The 12734-nt window shown below is 41.7% G+C and overlaps 1 long non-coding RNA gene across 1 annotated transcript; it reads left to right on the top strand.

Annotated features, from left to right (window-relative positions):
• Positions 1-3556: 3556 nt before the first annotated feature.
• Positions 3557-9808, top strand: LOC134858834 (uncharacterized). Its single transcript, XR_010165002.1, has 2 exons — positions 3557-3875; positions 7902-9808. It is a non-coding gene; the product is annotated as an uncharacterized LOC134858834 (long non-coding RNA).
• The last annotated feature ends 2926 nt before the right edge of the window (positions 9809-12734 follow it).

Genomic DNA, 12734 nt, shown 5'->3' with positions numbered 1-12734 from the left:
TTTTATGGCGTATTCATGTTTGTTCTTTCTTCAAATGAATAACGGTTATGTTTTTATATGCATCAATATAATTAGAAAAGCATGTTGAGAGGAGTCTTTGTATACATTTACCACAAATAAATGCTATGCAAAGTGTGTACTTTGAAATCCTGTGTTCAACTGAGGCAAAGATCGACAGAAAAAAAAGGAAAGAACAAACAGGAAATAATGTGATCAACAATATAATTAAGTCGTAAAAGTCATTACCTTGTAAATGGAAAAGCGGAGGACTATTTTTTCTATTTATTCCACCGTCTTCAAAGAAATACAAGCTTGGCAAATACTACCCGTAAAACTTCAAATTGGAAGAAATGCAGAGTCTTCCCATTGAAATACAGCTGTAAGTCATGCCTGTGAGAACCTTAAACGGATCTCAACAATCTGTACACCACGTCCTTCTTGACATACACAACATACTAAGCTCGGACCACATCACTCATTTGAAATACCTCCAGAACCGTGGCCTTCCGCTTATCCACTGATTACCCCGAAGTAGGATTATGCTGGCAGCAATCAAAGGGCTAATAATGACTTTTGTTTATGCAACACTACATTTCAGCAAGGTTTTACGCAGGGCAAGAAAAAGTTATAGAAAGTTAAAGGAATCGCTCCATCGCTTTTACATGCGCTATCGTGTATGTTCCTAAACTACATTTCACATTCAGATGTGTAAATCCGCACTCGAGTAAAAAGAAACTTTGTGTACAAATGTTTATTTGCACAGTTTGCCTCTTAAACATTGAAAGCCTAAGACGTAAACACACGGATAAACTTCCATTGGAAACAAGCGAGCATACTAATATTAATAACAGATATTACTCACCGAACTTCACCGAAGATGGTAAATGTCCGGTCGGGATGCGAAATTCTGCAGCTCTTCCCGCTTTGATCCACATCTCTGTCAAGGAAGAGGAGAATGCCATAAGCTCCCGTCTGGTGGTTCTTTCTTATTTCCCACAGACTGTCCCCTTCACAGCCGTGCCTCACTGCCTCTCCAGCCTCGGTCTGATCCCCGGGCCCCGAGCTCAGGCTGCACAGCTCCCCTGCAGCCGGCTGGGTCTGGGCCTGGTGAGGCCTGAAACAATAGGAGGCCATGAGGCTGTCTGCAAGACTCCAACTCAGCCCGTCTGCTAGTTAACAAGCTTTTGAATGAGGAATGTTAGCAAACAGACAAACAGCATGTCTGATGAATGCAAACAGCACAACTAGTCCAGTCACAGCCCTGGCTGGGCACATGAATAATTCAGCAGCCTATATGCTGCTCTCCCACATTTCTCCCTCCCTCTTCCAGAGTAAATGCCTTCACTAGAATAAGTGTGGCAAAGTATTCAAACCTCTGCTATACCGGCAGCCTTCATCACACAAATTACTTTTAATACTTTATACAAACATGCAATGATAGCACAGGTGGATATGCAGGGACCCAACATGAAGGGACACCTCGGACGCGTCGCCGCAACGATTTTAAATTTCACAATTACTACATTTTTTTCTCTTATTGCCTTTTAATTTATTTTTCTTTGCAGTTGGCACCTGTCCCAGAAACAGCTCCGGCTCAGCACACCACTCTGCTGTTAGGAGAGCGAGTCGGTGTGAAAGAGAGAGAACAAGGGGGAGCGAGAGGCAGACAGAGACACAGAGAGGACATGGGAAGGAAATAGAAGGGGAGACAGGGATTAAAGACGAAGGAAGTGCGAGACTTCACGCCAAGGACATGTCTTTAAAACACAGACGAGTACCGCTCTGAAATACTGCTCACATTCTGTGCATGTCATCCGCAGTGGTCATTCAGACCACGAGCCAACTCCACGCAGGTTACCCGTCAGAAATGGCGCCCCGACACTCCAGGTGGAACAAGGCCCATCACATGGTGAAACACCACCTTGACGAATTCCCATCCGAAAAAAAAGAAACTCAATAAATACTACCCGAAACGCATCAGCGGACCAAAAACAAGACAGACGCGAGGCACTTTAAGAACACAAAATTAAAAGAATGGAAGAAGCAGCGCCCAAATCCAAAGTGATGCAAAAATCTATGCGCCAAAAGTGAGAAAAGGCCCATAAAAAGCAACTTGTTGCCAGGTTTTGCAGAGCTGATGTGCAGCTAGTTGGAGGCAGAGGGTTAAAATCCAGCTAGTAGTGAGTGAAAAAAAGCTCCGTCTATGGAAGGGCGGGCTGTGGGGAGGCCCTGACTGTAGAAATAGCAGCAGACTTTTTTTCTTTTTTTTTCTCCCCTCGCAGAGCTTAAGTCTCCCCCTTGCGTGTGGCTGGAGCAGAAAGAGGGGAGCAGGCGAAACAGAGAGAGAAAAAGAAGTGGGGAGAGATGGAGGAAGAGAGGAGGAGACAGCCAGCGCACAGTGAAGTGGAGAAATGCTCCGCTGATGATGAAATAGGAGGTGCGGCGGAGCGCGCGAACCAGCCACTTTTTCATCACATGTCCAACACGGCTAGGAACTGTATTTGCACCGGAGACGGGGGATAAGGGAGGGAGCATAAGATGGGTGGGAGACGGAGACACAGAAGGGAAGCGAGAGAGAGCGAGAGTGGGAGGGTGGAAAGCACTAAATGTGGGAGGGGTGGAGGAGAAAGAATGACACAGAAATCCACTCCTCCGGCCGTGCGCAGACGCAGTGCACACTTCCACGCCATACTGGGACACACTATACAGTACCTCAGCTACTATATCACCTCGTGAAACGAAAAGCGGGGAAACAGGTTCAGTCTCTCAGAGCGGACTGCTCCGCTGAAGGATCCTTGAAATATTCAGCACTTTAGAGAGCAGGTTGAATTATTAACCTTATCTCTGACTGTAGTGGGGCTTTTGTCGCTGGAGCGGTCTTGGGAGCGCACACTCTGAAAGGAGCACACATTAACTCTTTAGCATGCCACAGTGACTAGCGTCAACACACACACACACACACACACACACACACACACACACACACACACACACACACACACACACACACACACACACACACACACACACACACACACACACACACACACACACACACACACACACACACACACACGATAACCTTCCACAGTGTTTATTTCAGTAACATGTGGCGAAGAACGCGGGGCTAGGACCCTCCTCTCTGTCACAAAGCGCGCTGCAGCTGAACCCTCGCAGCTATTTTGGCACAAAGTCAAGAGGCTGATAAGCATTTTTGGGTGAGACTCCACTGCTTTTCCTCGAGGAAAAACAGCTGCCACTCGCCCGGTAAAATGCATTCAACAGTTCTGAGAAAAAACAGAGAAACCTCCAGAGATGCTAAAAGGCTAAAAACCCCAAAATAGGATTGTCCAAATAAATGATCTTTGTTTGCACTCATTAACAGGAAGAGTGAGGAAGTCAGAGAGTTAAGTGGAGGGGGAGATTCAAACAGCATGGCCGTTTCCACCATCTTAGATTGTATTGATTATTCTTGCTGTAACGTCTGTCTCTCTCACACACGCTAGCTCTCTTTCTATCCCTTTCTGTCCCTCCCTCCCTTTTTTGTGCCTGTGTTCTGCCACCTTCTCTACTCGGCGATCAGCATTGGGCTTTTTCCATTTGTGGCAGATTACTGTAACGCTATTGTACAACAACTTCCTGCCTCTTTTGGCACCGGTTTCTAAAAAATCTGCAAAAGCTGAGCTCGTGGCTTCAAACTTTTTTCCCCCCTCGGCCTTGAACTGCAGGAGCTTTATAAGGAAAGGAAAAGAGGAAGGAGATGTGTAAAGTTTGTCTGTTACTGAGGAGCTATTTTGATGTCATTTCTGCTTTATAAACTGCTGAGAATTAAAGAGGGGACTTCATGCCTAGCAGAGACAATGAGAGAAAAAAAGGTGGGGGTTTCACTTTTCTTACTTTTACACTGTGAAAACTTTCTGTTGGTTTTAAGGGGGCTCTGGATGTTAGTGGGGCTGTAGCTCACGCACATTTGTCTAACATGGCTGCTACTGCTTGGGGCTGCACAGTTTTGTGAGGGCTGCTTTCATAGCACCGCCGCCTCCCCGCTCCTCGCCGGCTCTCTTCCCCACACAGACACCACAGAAACTCCTCTCTGCACTTCTCTCTGCTCCACAGGTTTGAGGAAAATCACAGGTGGCTGAACACAGACCTCGTGCAGACAGAAAATGCATTATTTACACTAACTTGCTGCAGAAAAAAAGGCTGGACTGCGATTTCTTTTCCCCCCCTTCTCTAAATGAGATACGAGCCCGGTCCAGGCATCTAACATTGGCATGAGCTATAGGATCCCATTAGAAGCAGTGCAGCTGTACGTCACATCTCGCCATGCGTTTGAACCAATTGAGAAAGCCATGACTTCATTATGGCTTCAATGTAAAAAGCTGTAATATGTGCAGTATATGTTCAGACCTTATTTGGGAATTAATGTGGATCCTGAAACAGAATATGTTTGAGGTCCAAGCGTTAGCTGTTCTAGAGAGGCATACTCTGTGTATTTATGCTTAGTAAGCACTTTGCATGGCATACAGAGCATCGGAGGAGAAAGTTTTGGTTTCGGGTTGCCAGCTCTCACCACTGTGCTCCTTCACAATGCTCTTATGCTGCGTTTTAAAATAATTAATCATCTCTTAATTGTACTGTCACAATTTAAAACATAATAGCAACTAAAGCAGACAATTCAAAATGAGTGAATTAATTGGTTTCTGATTAAATGCATTTGCCTAACCTTTAATTGTTCATTTCTTTTCACTACTTCCCTGGTTTTTTTCTGAGTAATTGTTAAAATACGATCGTTTGGAGAATCTTTCCGATGCCACAGAATTGTAATTGCTTTTCGGTTTATATAATTTCGGGTAGAGAGACGCCACAGCTTCTCCTCTGCAGTGCCTGGCTGCAACATCTGTGTGATACAGAATCAATCAGGCCAATTCAGAATATGATGTGAAACAAAATGGCAGACGGCGCCATGTTATGGACTCTGCCCAACGTCATTTGACTGAAAAAAACTCTCTCTCTAAACCCTTTGGCTGATTTGATTTAGAATTTATGATGCTAGTTTTATTTTTTTTATATGCAACTGTCATATTTTAATAATATGACATAGTAAAAAAAAATATATATATAAATTGAATAATAATAGAAATGTTTTGTCTATGTATTGGAATTTTCGTAAAATAGAAAATTGGGATTCATTATCCCAAAATGATCACAAGATCATCAGACCCTGCAATGACCTTCGACTCTTACACTGATACAATCATATGGTGCTGTGGTCTGCTACTGACAGGAAAACACGCTACACACATATTTAAGTGTCATTGAAACTTTGCGACACAAAGCTCAGATAAGGGGACAGGAGAAGAAAACAGCTTCCTTACGACTGCAGTAAACAGTTAGCAGAGCTGGGGGAATAAGAAATTGCAGTGGGCAGGGGATCTTAGTTAGTCATTTTGCAAACATCAAGGAGGCATGAGGAGGGGGGGTGGGGGGGTTGGTTCTGTGCTTGGTCAGCAACCACCACTACAGCCACATATGAGACACGAAAAAAACACATATATCTTCTAATGGGCTTATTCCAGGGGATAAAAGCTAACCACTAATGTGTCCCTGCGCTGCGAGGGGAGATGTTTTACTCTCCAGGAGCAGGAGTGCAGTCTATGAGGTGGTCTTGCTTAAGCCCCGCACGTGTCTAAACAACTTCTCTATTACACCCGAGACCTTTGAGGGCACTCCCCATCGAGCGGGGAACAAAGGCCATGACCCCGGGGTCAAAAGCGTTACACGGGAGGCCAAGCGGGCCCATTGACTGCAGCACTTCTGTTTGCTTTAAGAAGGTAAAGATTACTAACACATTAACTAATGCCGATTAGGGGGTTATCCCTCATGGGACGCCGGTCCCAGGGCAGCACATCTTGTCTTATTAACACAGCCTGAACTTTGACCCCGGGAGTCACCTCAGGCAGCCGACTGTGACCACCACTTTCTCCTCTCTGACACACACACACACACACACACACACACACACACACACACACACACACACACACACACACACACACACACACGAAATGATAGCAACACAGCAAGGTGCAGCACAGCTTGAAAATAAAAGTGTTGTCTGAACCAACGTGAATACATTATACCCAGTATTTGCAGTTAATTCAGAGTTAATGCACTCCTGTTCGAGCTGCAGAATTAGCAGACATTGCATCATCTGTGTGGCTGTAAATAATCGGAGTAATAAATAGAAGTTCCTAATTAAACATGATCGATCCAAAGCAAATTAATTTCAAGGCCTCAGACGAACATGTGCTCTCCCCAAGTTCATAAAATGGGAGCATGTGCAATAAAGTTCTCATCACAAAATGGTGGAGAGGACATGCGCAGTATTGACGTCCCAGATGATCATATGATGAAAAGCAAAAGAGGAAACATTTCTTCACAAACACACTGCTATTCAAACATTATTTTTGCATCAGCAAAGTTAAAGGTTAATTGGCTTTTTTTAACCCTTGTTGTCCAGAAAGAACAAGCCAATAAGAAGTTATGGTGAGATATAATTCACACACCAGCCTCTAAAATGATCCATTTTGATCAAATAATTTATTTATTTATTTATTGCATGTCCCTCCATAAATAAAGTAGCATGGGAATATTAATTTAATGGAATCAGAAGGATATCAGGATTAGAGTATTTTCCAAAAGTCATTTTCATGTTTCCATGTGCAGGGAATTAAACCAAGTGATTTAATTTCCAAAGTTGGCTTCATAAAACGTGTAAAGCATGAATTACAATTGAGCAGATGTTTGAAAATATGCAATAACATGATTGAATATCAAACATTTATGTATTAAAATATGTTAACTTTTTAGTTTATAGTCTAAATAAATATTCATTTTGAATTTGATGGGTTTAAAATCTAATCAAGACTGCGCTGGGCTGATCTATGAAAAATAGAAAATGACTGAAATCAATGCTAAACTATATTTATTTAGAGTACATAATGGGAAAAGAAATTGTGCAGAAATGAAACATTTTTGAGTTTAATTTACATTGGAAAAATACCTTTATTGCCATTGACACTAAACAAAAATGTCTACTGTCTGGCAAAAATGGATTCATGTATGAAATGTGTGGGTTTAATGTAAATCCTTTTTTTATATTTAATATAATTTGGAACAGAAATAATAACACAGGGCAGATATTCACCTCTTGAACTAAGGAAGAATTGTGGACACTTGTACTTCACAAAAGGCTGTTTGAATCAAAGTTTGCAGTTTTATGAATGCTAAAGAAGTGATTTAAGCCAAAGGAAACTTTAACCACATGCTCCATTTTAAAAGAGGGTCTTCTGAGTGAATTATATCTTTGGATCTGTCATTTTAACCATGAGCATTCAGATTTGAATTTAAATTAATACAATTACTATAATGGTTTTAAATAATAGTTATAAGCAAATATTAAGCAATAAATTCTCCGCTCTAGCAAAAGATTATTTGGCGGCACATTTATAAGCATGGTATATTTCAAAATCACTTGACTGCTTGTACATACAAGATTTTTTGCATTTGGTTCAGGCTTTTTTTTAATATCGGATTTTAGTTCAATTGGCTCTGACTGAAATATTTCCCAATGTGCCCTGCTACACTCTTCTAATCTCAAAGAGCAAACAAGAGCATTCCTTTAACATCAGATAGCATTTAATCAGCTGCCTTAATATTTACCAAAATCAAAGACACTAAATGTATCAGAGTCGTGGTATCAGCTGTGTTGTGCGTTATTTTAAATACATTTTCTAAAGAAACTACATTTGTGCTCTGCAGCTTTTCATCCTATCAAGGAAATAGAGAAGGAGATTTTTTTTTAATCAAAAATAAACTCACCTTGCTGTTTTTCACAGGATTCAAAAAGAGGAAGCAGAGTAGGAGAAGAGACACAGAGGGAAAAGGAGCAAAGGAGAGTTTCTTGTGGGAACAAGCTGGAAAATATGGACCTATTCGATATGAGACCTCGGAGTGGACAACCTATCCGAAGAGGGACGCGCCCTAACTGTAACTAACAACTACTTCTGGCAGCCCTTCAACAGCCAAACATATTGTCCTGGATCAGGGCAGAGAACTAGGGCAGCTCCGGCAAGAAATTCACATTCAACGAGAGTACCAATAATGGAATTTAAATGTAGTCAATTAATAACTTTTGTATTAGATTTAGATGTAAACCGTTATTAGGATGTTGCTTATCAAACTCAAAAATAATTTAAAAGGCCACAGAAACACACTAAACCAATATTAGAGACAAGAAGGGGGACACATGAGCAGGTTTTTTATATTTCTACTAAATATAATCCTTTTCTATTATTTTGTATGACATAAATGTTACCCATTTTCTTGTTCTATGACGTTACAAGTTCAAAATTAACCCCAATTAAACTGTTACTCCTTTCACATTACTGTCATAATTTGAATACATTTTCATTTAACCCTTTCTGACACAAAATAAATATAGCAGAAGTAAGCACAGCCATTTTTCATGGGATTTTAATAATAAAGAATGATTTGATAGCAAAATACAATTTCTTCACATGAATCAAAGGTCTCTCATGAAATAGACTAGAGAGATATTTGTACTTGTTGAAAATATTGTATAATTCAAGCAACATAAATAATGAAAATTAAATGGAGTTACCCAAACTTCACTGTAAAACAATATGCAAGACATTCGTGCTGCAGGTACAAATTATCAAAGCTAATTCTCCATTTCTGTCCTATTCACTTGCCTTTGCTTCCACATACCTGAAGTCTCCCTTTGTCCTGAGAGCAGCTACACCTACTGTAAACCGCCTCAGCCATTTTGTTTTAATCTTCCTCAACACTAAACCGGGAGTGCACAGGCCTTGCATTTTAGGCGCCACGTCACAACGCCAGTGCCTGCACTGCAGGGCTGCGCAAGGAGTCCAACAGCCCTGGCACTCAGCAGCTCCCTGCCTCGACAAACAATGTGTGCACATTTGTTGTTTTAAGATAGTCCCTAGCATCCCTGCTTATACCGACAACAGCAAAACATTCAACGAACGCTTTAGAAATGTCATAAACACGCTGTCATCCAGGTCTTCTCTCCACCACAGAGCCACTGAGCCTTCAGCCCCCGCATCACCACCTCAGTAAAGTTAGCTCATTCACACACACACACCAGATCTGATACTCATCCAATTCAGCATTGATTTTTAATGAGGTTGAGAACCGCTTCTACATTTCGGCACAATTATCGGTGTGACTTTTTAAAAGGTAACAGTACTAATATTGATATGAAAGTGACACAGATAAAACACTGATTATGTCAATTCCACTGGGCTGATGAACTGTAATTGATGTGCATAATGTCATGTTGCAGGAAGATATTTATATTATTTTTAAAGATGTGTTGTGTTATTTGTTATACTATGATTATTATTTATTTATATCGATTTTTTTTTATTGGAAGCAAAATAGTATGTGTATTAAACTGTACATTGGAACATCATTTTTATCTTATTTTTTGTATTAATTCTGCTTTTGCTGTGTGTGGTTTTATATATTTTAGAGTATGTAGGCATTGTAAATATAATCTACATACTCTTTAAAATATGCCCCCGCCTTAGGACCCTTCATGGTGCAGTACGGGTTTTGGAGATGAAAACAGCTCGTGGCTTTAGGTGTAAAAATGATTTGGTATGGATACAGTGACTTGTTCTATTATTTTCCATCATGTGTGACCATGTATTAATTGAAATGTATCAAAATCACTTCATAAACTAGTACAATATCCAAATTGCAAGAGGCACAAGATATGTTAAAGGTAAAATATGTGTTGAATAGAATTTAGAATGAAGTATTGTTTGCTGCAGAGATGTCCCATTGTATTCAACAGTCTCTAGAAAAAAAAAAAACACATCTGTTTTTGTTACAGATCTTCTTAAAACATTCCCCTAATCATGTTTTACAATAAAACATAGGAATTATAATGCAAAAAAAGCTGATTCCCGAGATATCATGCATCATATGACAATTGCAATATTAGTGGAAATAATCGCAATTTGATAATCTTTCGAAATTGCTTAGCCCTGCATCAGAGGAGCAATTATAGACACTGAGGAACTCGGTCCTCTAAGGACACGCACATTCTACAAAGTGGTTGTATCTCTAAAAATGAACTGGCTGGTCTGTGTGAATCATACAGAAGTATTTGTCTTCAGGACAGTTGTTTGCTCATCCACCGTTTACTAGATGTTCTTGGCTACTGGGAAACAAATATAAGGAATAATTTATCTTGATATTATTCAAGTTTTTATGTAAATGTGAATTCACTTTTTTGCCTGGAAATATTTCAGGTTGCTTGTTCAACATATATAGTCACTTCAATGCATTTCATAGGGAGTGTGTGATAAAAATAATGTTTATTAATACTACTATAATCATTATAATGATTATTTCTCAAGATAATTGGTGCTAAATGATTAGTTATTTGGTCCTATTATTTCAGTTTCATTGTCCTTCCTTGTATGTAAATTATATGCACTCATCCTCATCATCATCATCATGGCAAAGGTGTGGACAGCGCGAGAGAAACTGCGATACGACAGACGCTGACCTCTCACACCAGCTTAGAGAGGCGTAGGGTCATGCAGAGGACATGGCGGTGGAGGGAGAAGTCAATCTTATCCTTCCGTTCCGCCACAGGCCTGTGTGCAGCGACAGCAAGATGAGCTACAGGGCTTCCCAAAATCCACACTTGTTTGGCTGCGAGCACGGCATCAGGGCCGTGTGTATTTCAAAGGAAATGCTGAGGAAAGCGTTTTTTGTGGCAGCAACCGTGCACTTGACAGTGTGCGTTAGCCTGCCTCAGTGTCTTTGCTCCGTCCCCACCCTTACTCTGTATCCCTCAGTACCAATAACTGTCATCTTTAGGAGCCAAAGTGGCATGCAGCCCATTTGTCTCACAACGGTGGAGAACTCCACCTCGTCTCATCTTGATATGGCTCTCGAGTGTACGTACAATCTTTCGTCATTATCTCCACACATTAGGAATGCCTCCAGCTCTGCTAAGCAGTGTAGGGCCGTGAGGTTAAAAGGCAGGAGGCACCCAAATGAGAAGGAGAGCTCTCGGACTGCTGTCAATTGAGCCTGTGCCTCCATAATGGGGATAACCTGGCACCGAACCAACCACTAATGCCCCTTAAATGTCAAAGACTGCAGCAGAAAGGAAGGGAGGCAGCAGAAACGAGAGCACATTCATATTTCAGTACAGCAGATGCTATAATGCGCGGATGCCTCACACTGAGTGCACACAAGGACACCATGAGAGTGAAAAAGACAAGGCACACATGAAAGAGGAGAAAGGAAAAAAGGGACTTTTCAGCAGTGATGGAAGCAGCCCCATCTGATGGTTGTCTCTATTGGACAAAGTTGAGAGTGGATCTGTCTCACTCACACTCCCTTTATACGCAGACGAAAATCTATCTGGTGGGGGTCGGGGGGGATGGGTTGAGTCTGGTGTTGGGGGTGGGGTTGAATTGCCGGAGAGAGTGATCTTTTTTTCCAGCGGGGTGAAAGGCGGACGGTCATGTGTGCAGAGCTCATGACAAAAGGCCCTTTTATGTGCAGCGTATGCAGATAGAGGAGGCTCCTTTGTGCACAGATGGAGATCCCATGCCTGGGTCTGCCTGCGGCGGAGAGGGAAGGGAGGGAGGAGAGAAGAGTGTTGGTGAAGGGGAAGGGAGGGGAGGGAGGAGTGTATCTGGCACTGAGTGCCATCACTGTGTCTGGTGGGGGGAGGGGGAGCACGGAAAAGGAGAACCAAGCCGTCCTGGTCTTGCCAGGTTCAAATATTAGAGAGGAGGGGCCACAAGGCTCGCTAAGAGGATATCAAAACTGGTAACCCCATAGCGGGATCACAGAAACAGCAGCATCGACTGACCAACAAGTGGACCAGGGGCAAATATTTGTAATGTTTGTTGTAACCGGCTTTGGAAAGCACATACATATACACATATATATATATATATATATATATACACATACATATATATATATACAGTGGGGCAAAAAAGTATTTAGTCAGCCACCAATTGTGCAAGTTCTCCCATTTAAAAAGATGAGAGGCCTGTCATTTTTATCATAGGTATACCTCAACTATGAGAGACAGAATGAGAAAATAAAATCCAGAAAATCACATTGTAGGATTTTTAAAGAATTTATTTTCAAATTATTGTGGAAAATAAGTATTTGGTCAATAACAAAAGTTCATCTCAATACTTTGTTATATACCCTTTGTTGGCAATGACAGAGGTCAAACGTTTTCTGTAAGTCTTCACAAGGTTTTCACACACTGTTGCTCGTATTTTGGCCCATTCCTCCATGCAGATCTCCTCTAAAGCAGTGATGTTTTGGGGCTGTCACTGGGCAACACGGACTTTCAACTCCCTCCAAAGATTTTCTATGGGGTTGAGATCTGGAGACCGGCTAGGCCACTCCAGGACCTTGAAATGCTTCTTACGAAGCCACTCCTTCGTTGCTCTGGCGGTGTGTTTGGGATCATTGTCATGCTGAAAGACCCAGCCACGCTTCATCTTCAGTGCCCTTGCTGATGGAAGGAGGTTTTCACTCAAAATCTCACGATACATGGCCCCATTCATTCTTTCCTTTACACGGATCAGTCGTCCTGGTCCCTTTGCAGAAAAACAGCCCCAAAGCATGAT

This window comes from Eleginops maclovinus, chromosome 2, assembly GCF_036324505.1.
Source record: "Eleginops maclovinus isolate JMC-PN-2008 ecotype Puerto Natales chromosome 2, JC_Emac_rtc_rv5, whole genome shotgun sequence".
NCBI lineage: Eukaryota > Metazoa > Chordata > Actinopteri > Perciformes > Eleginopidae > Eleginops > Eleginops maclovinus.
Note: the sequence above shows the minus strand (reverse complement) of the source record. Positions and strands in the feature narration are given on the sequence as shown.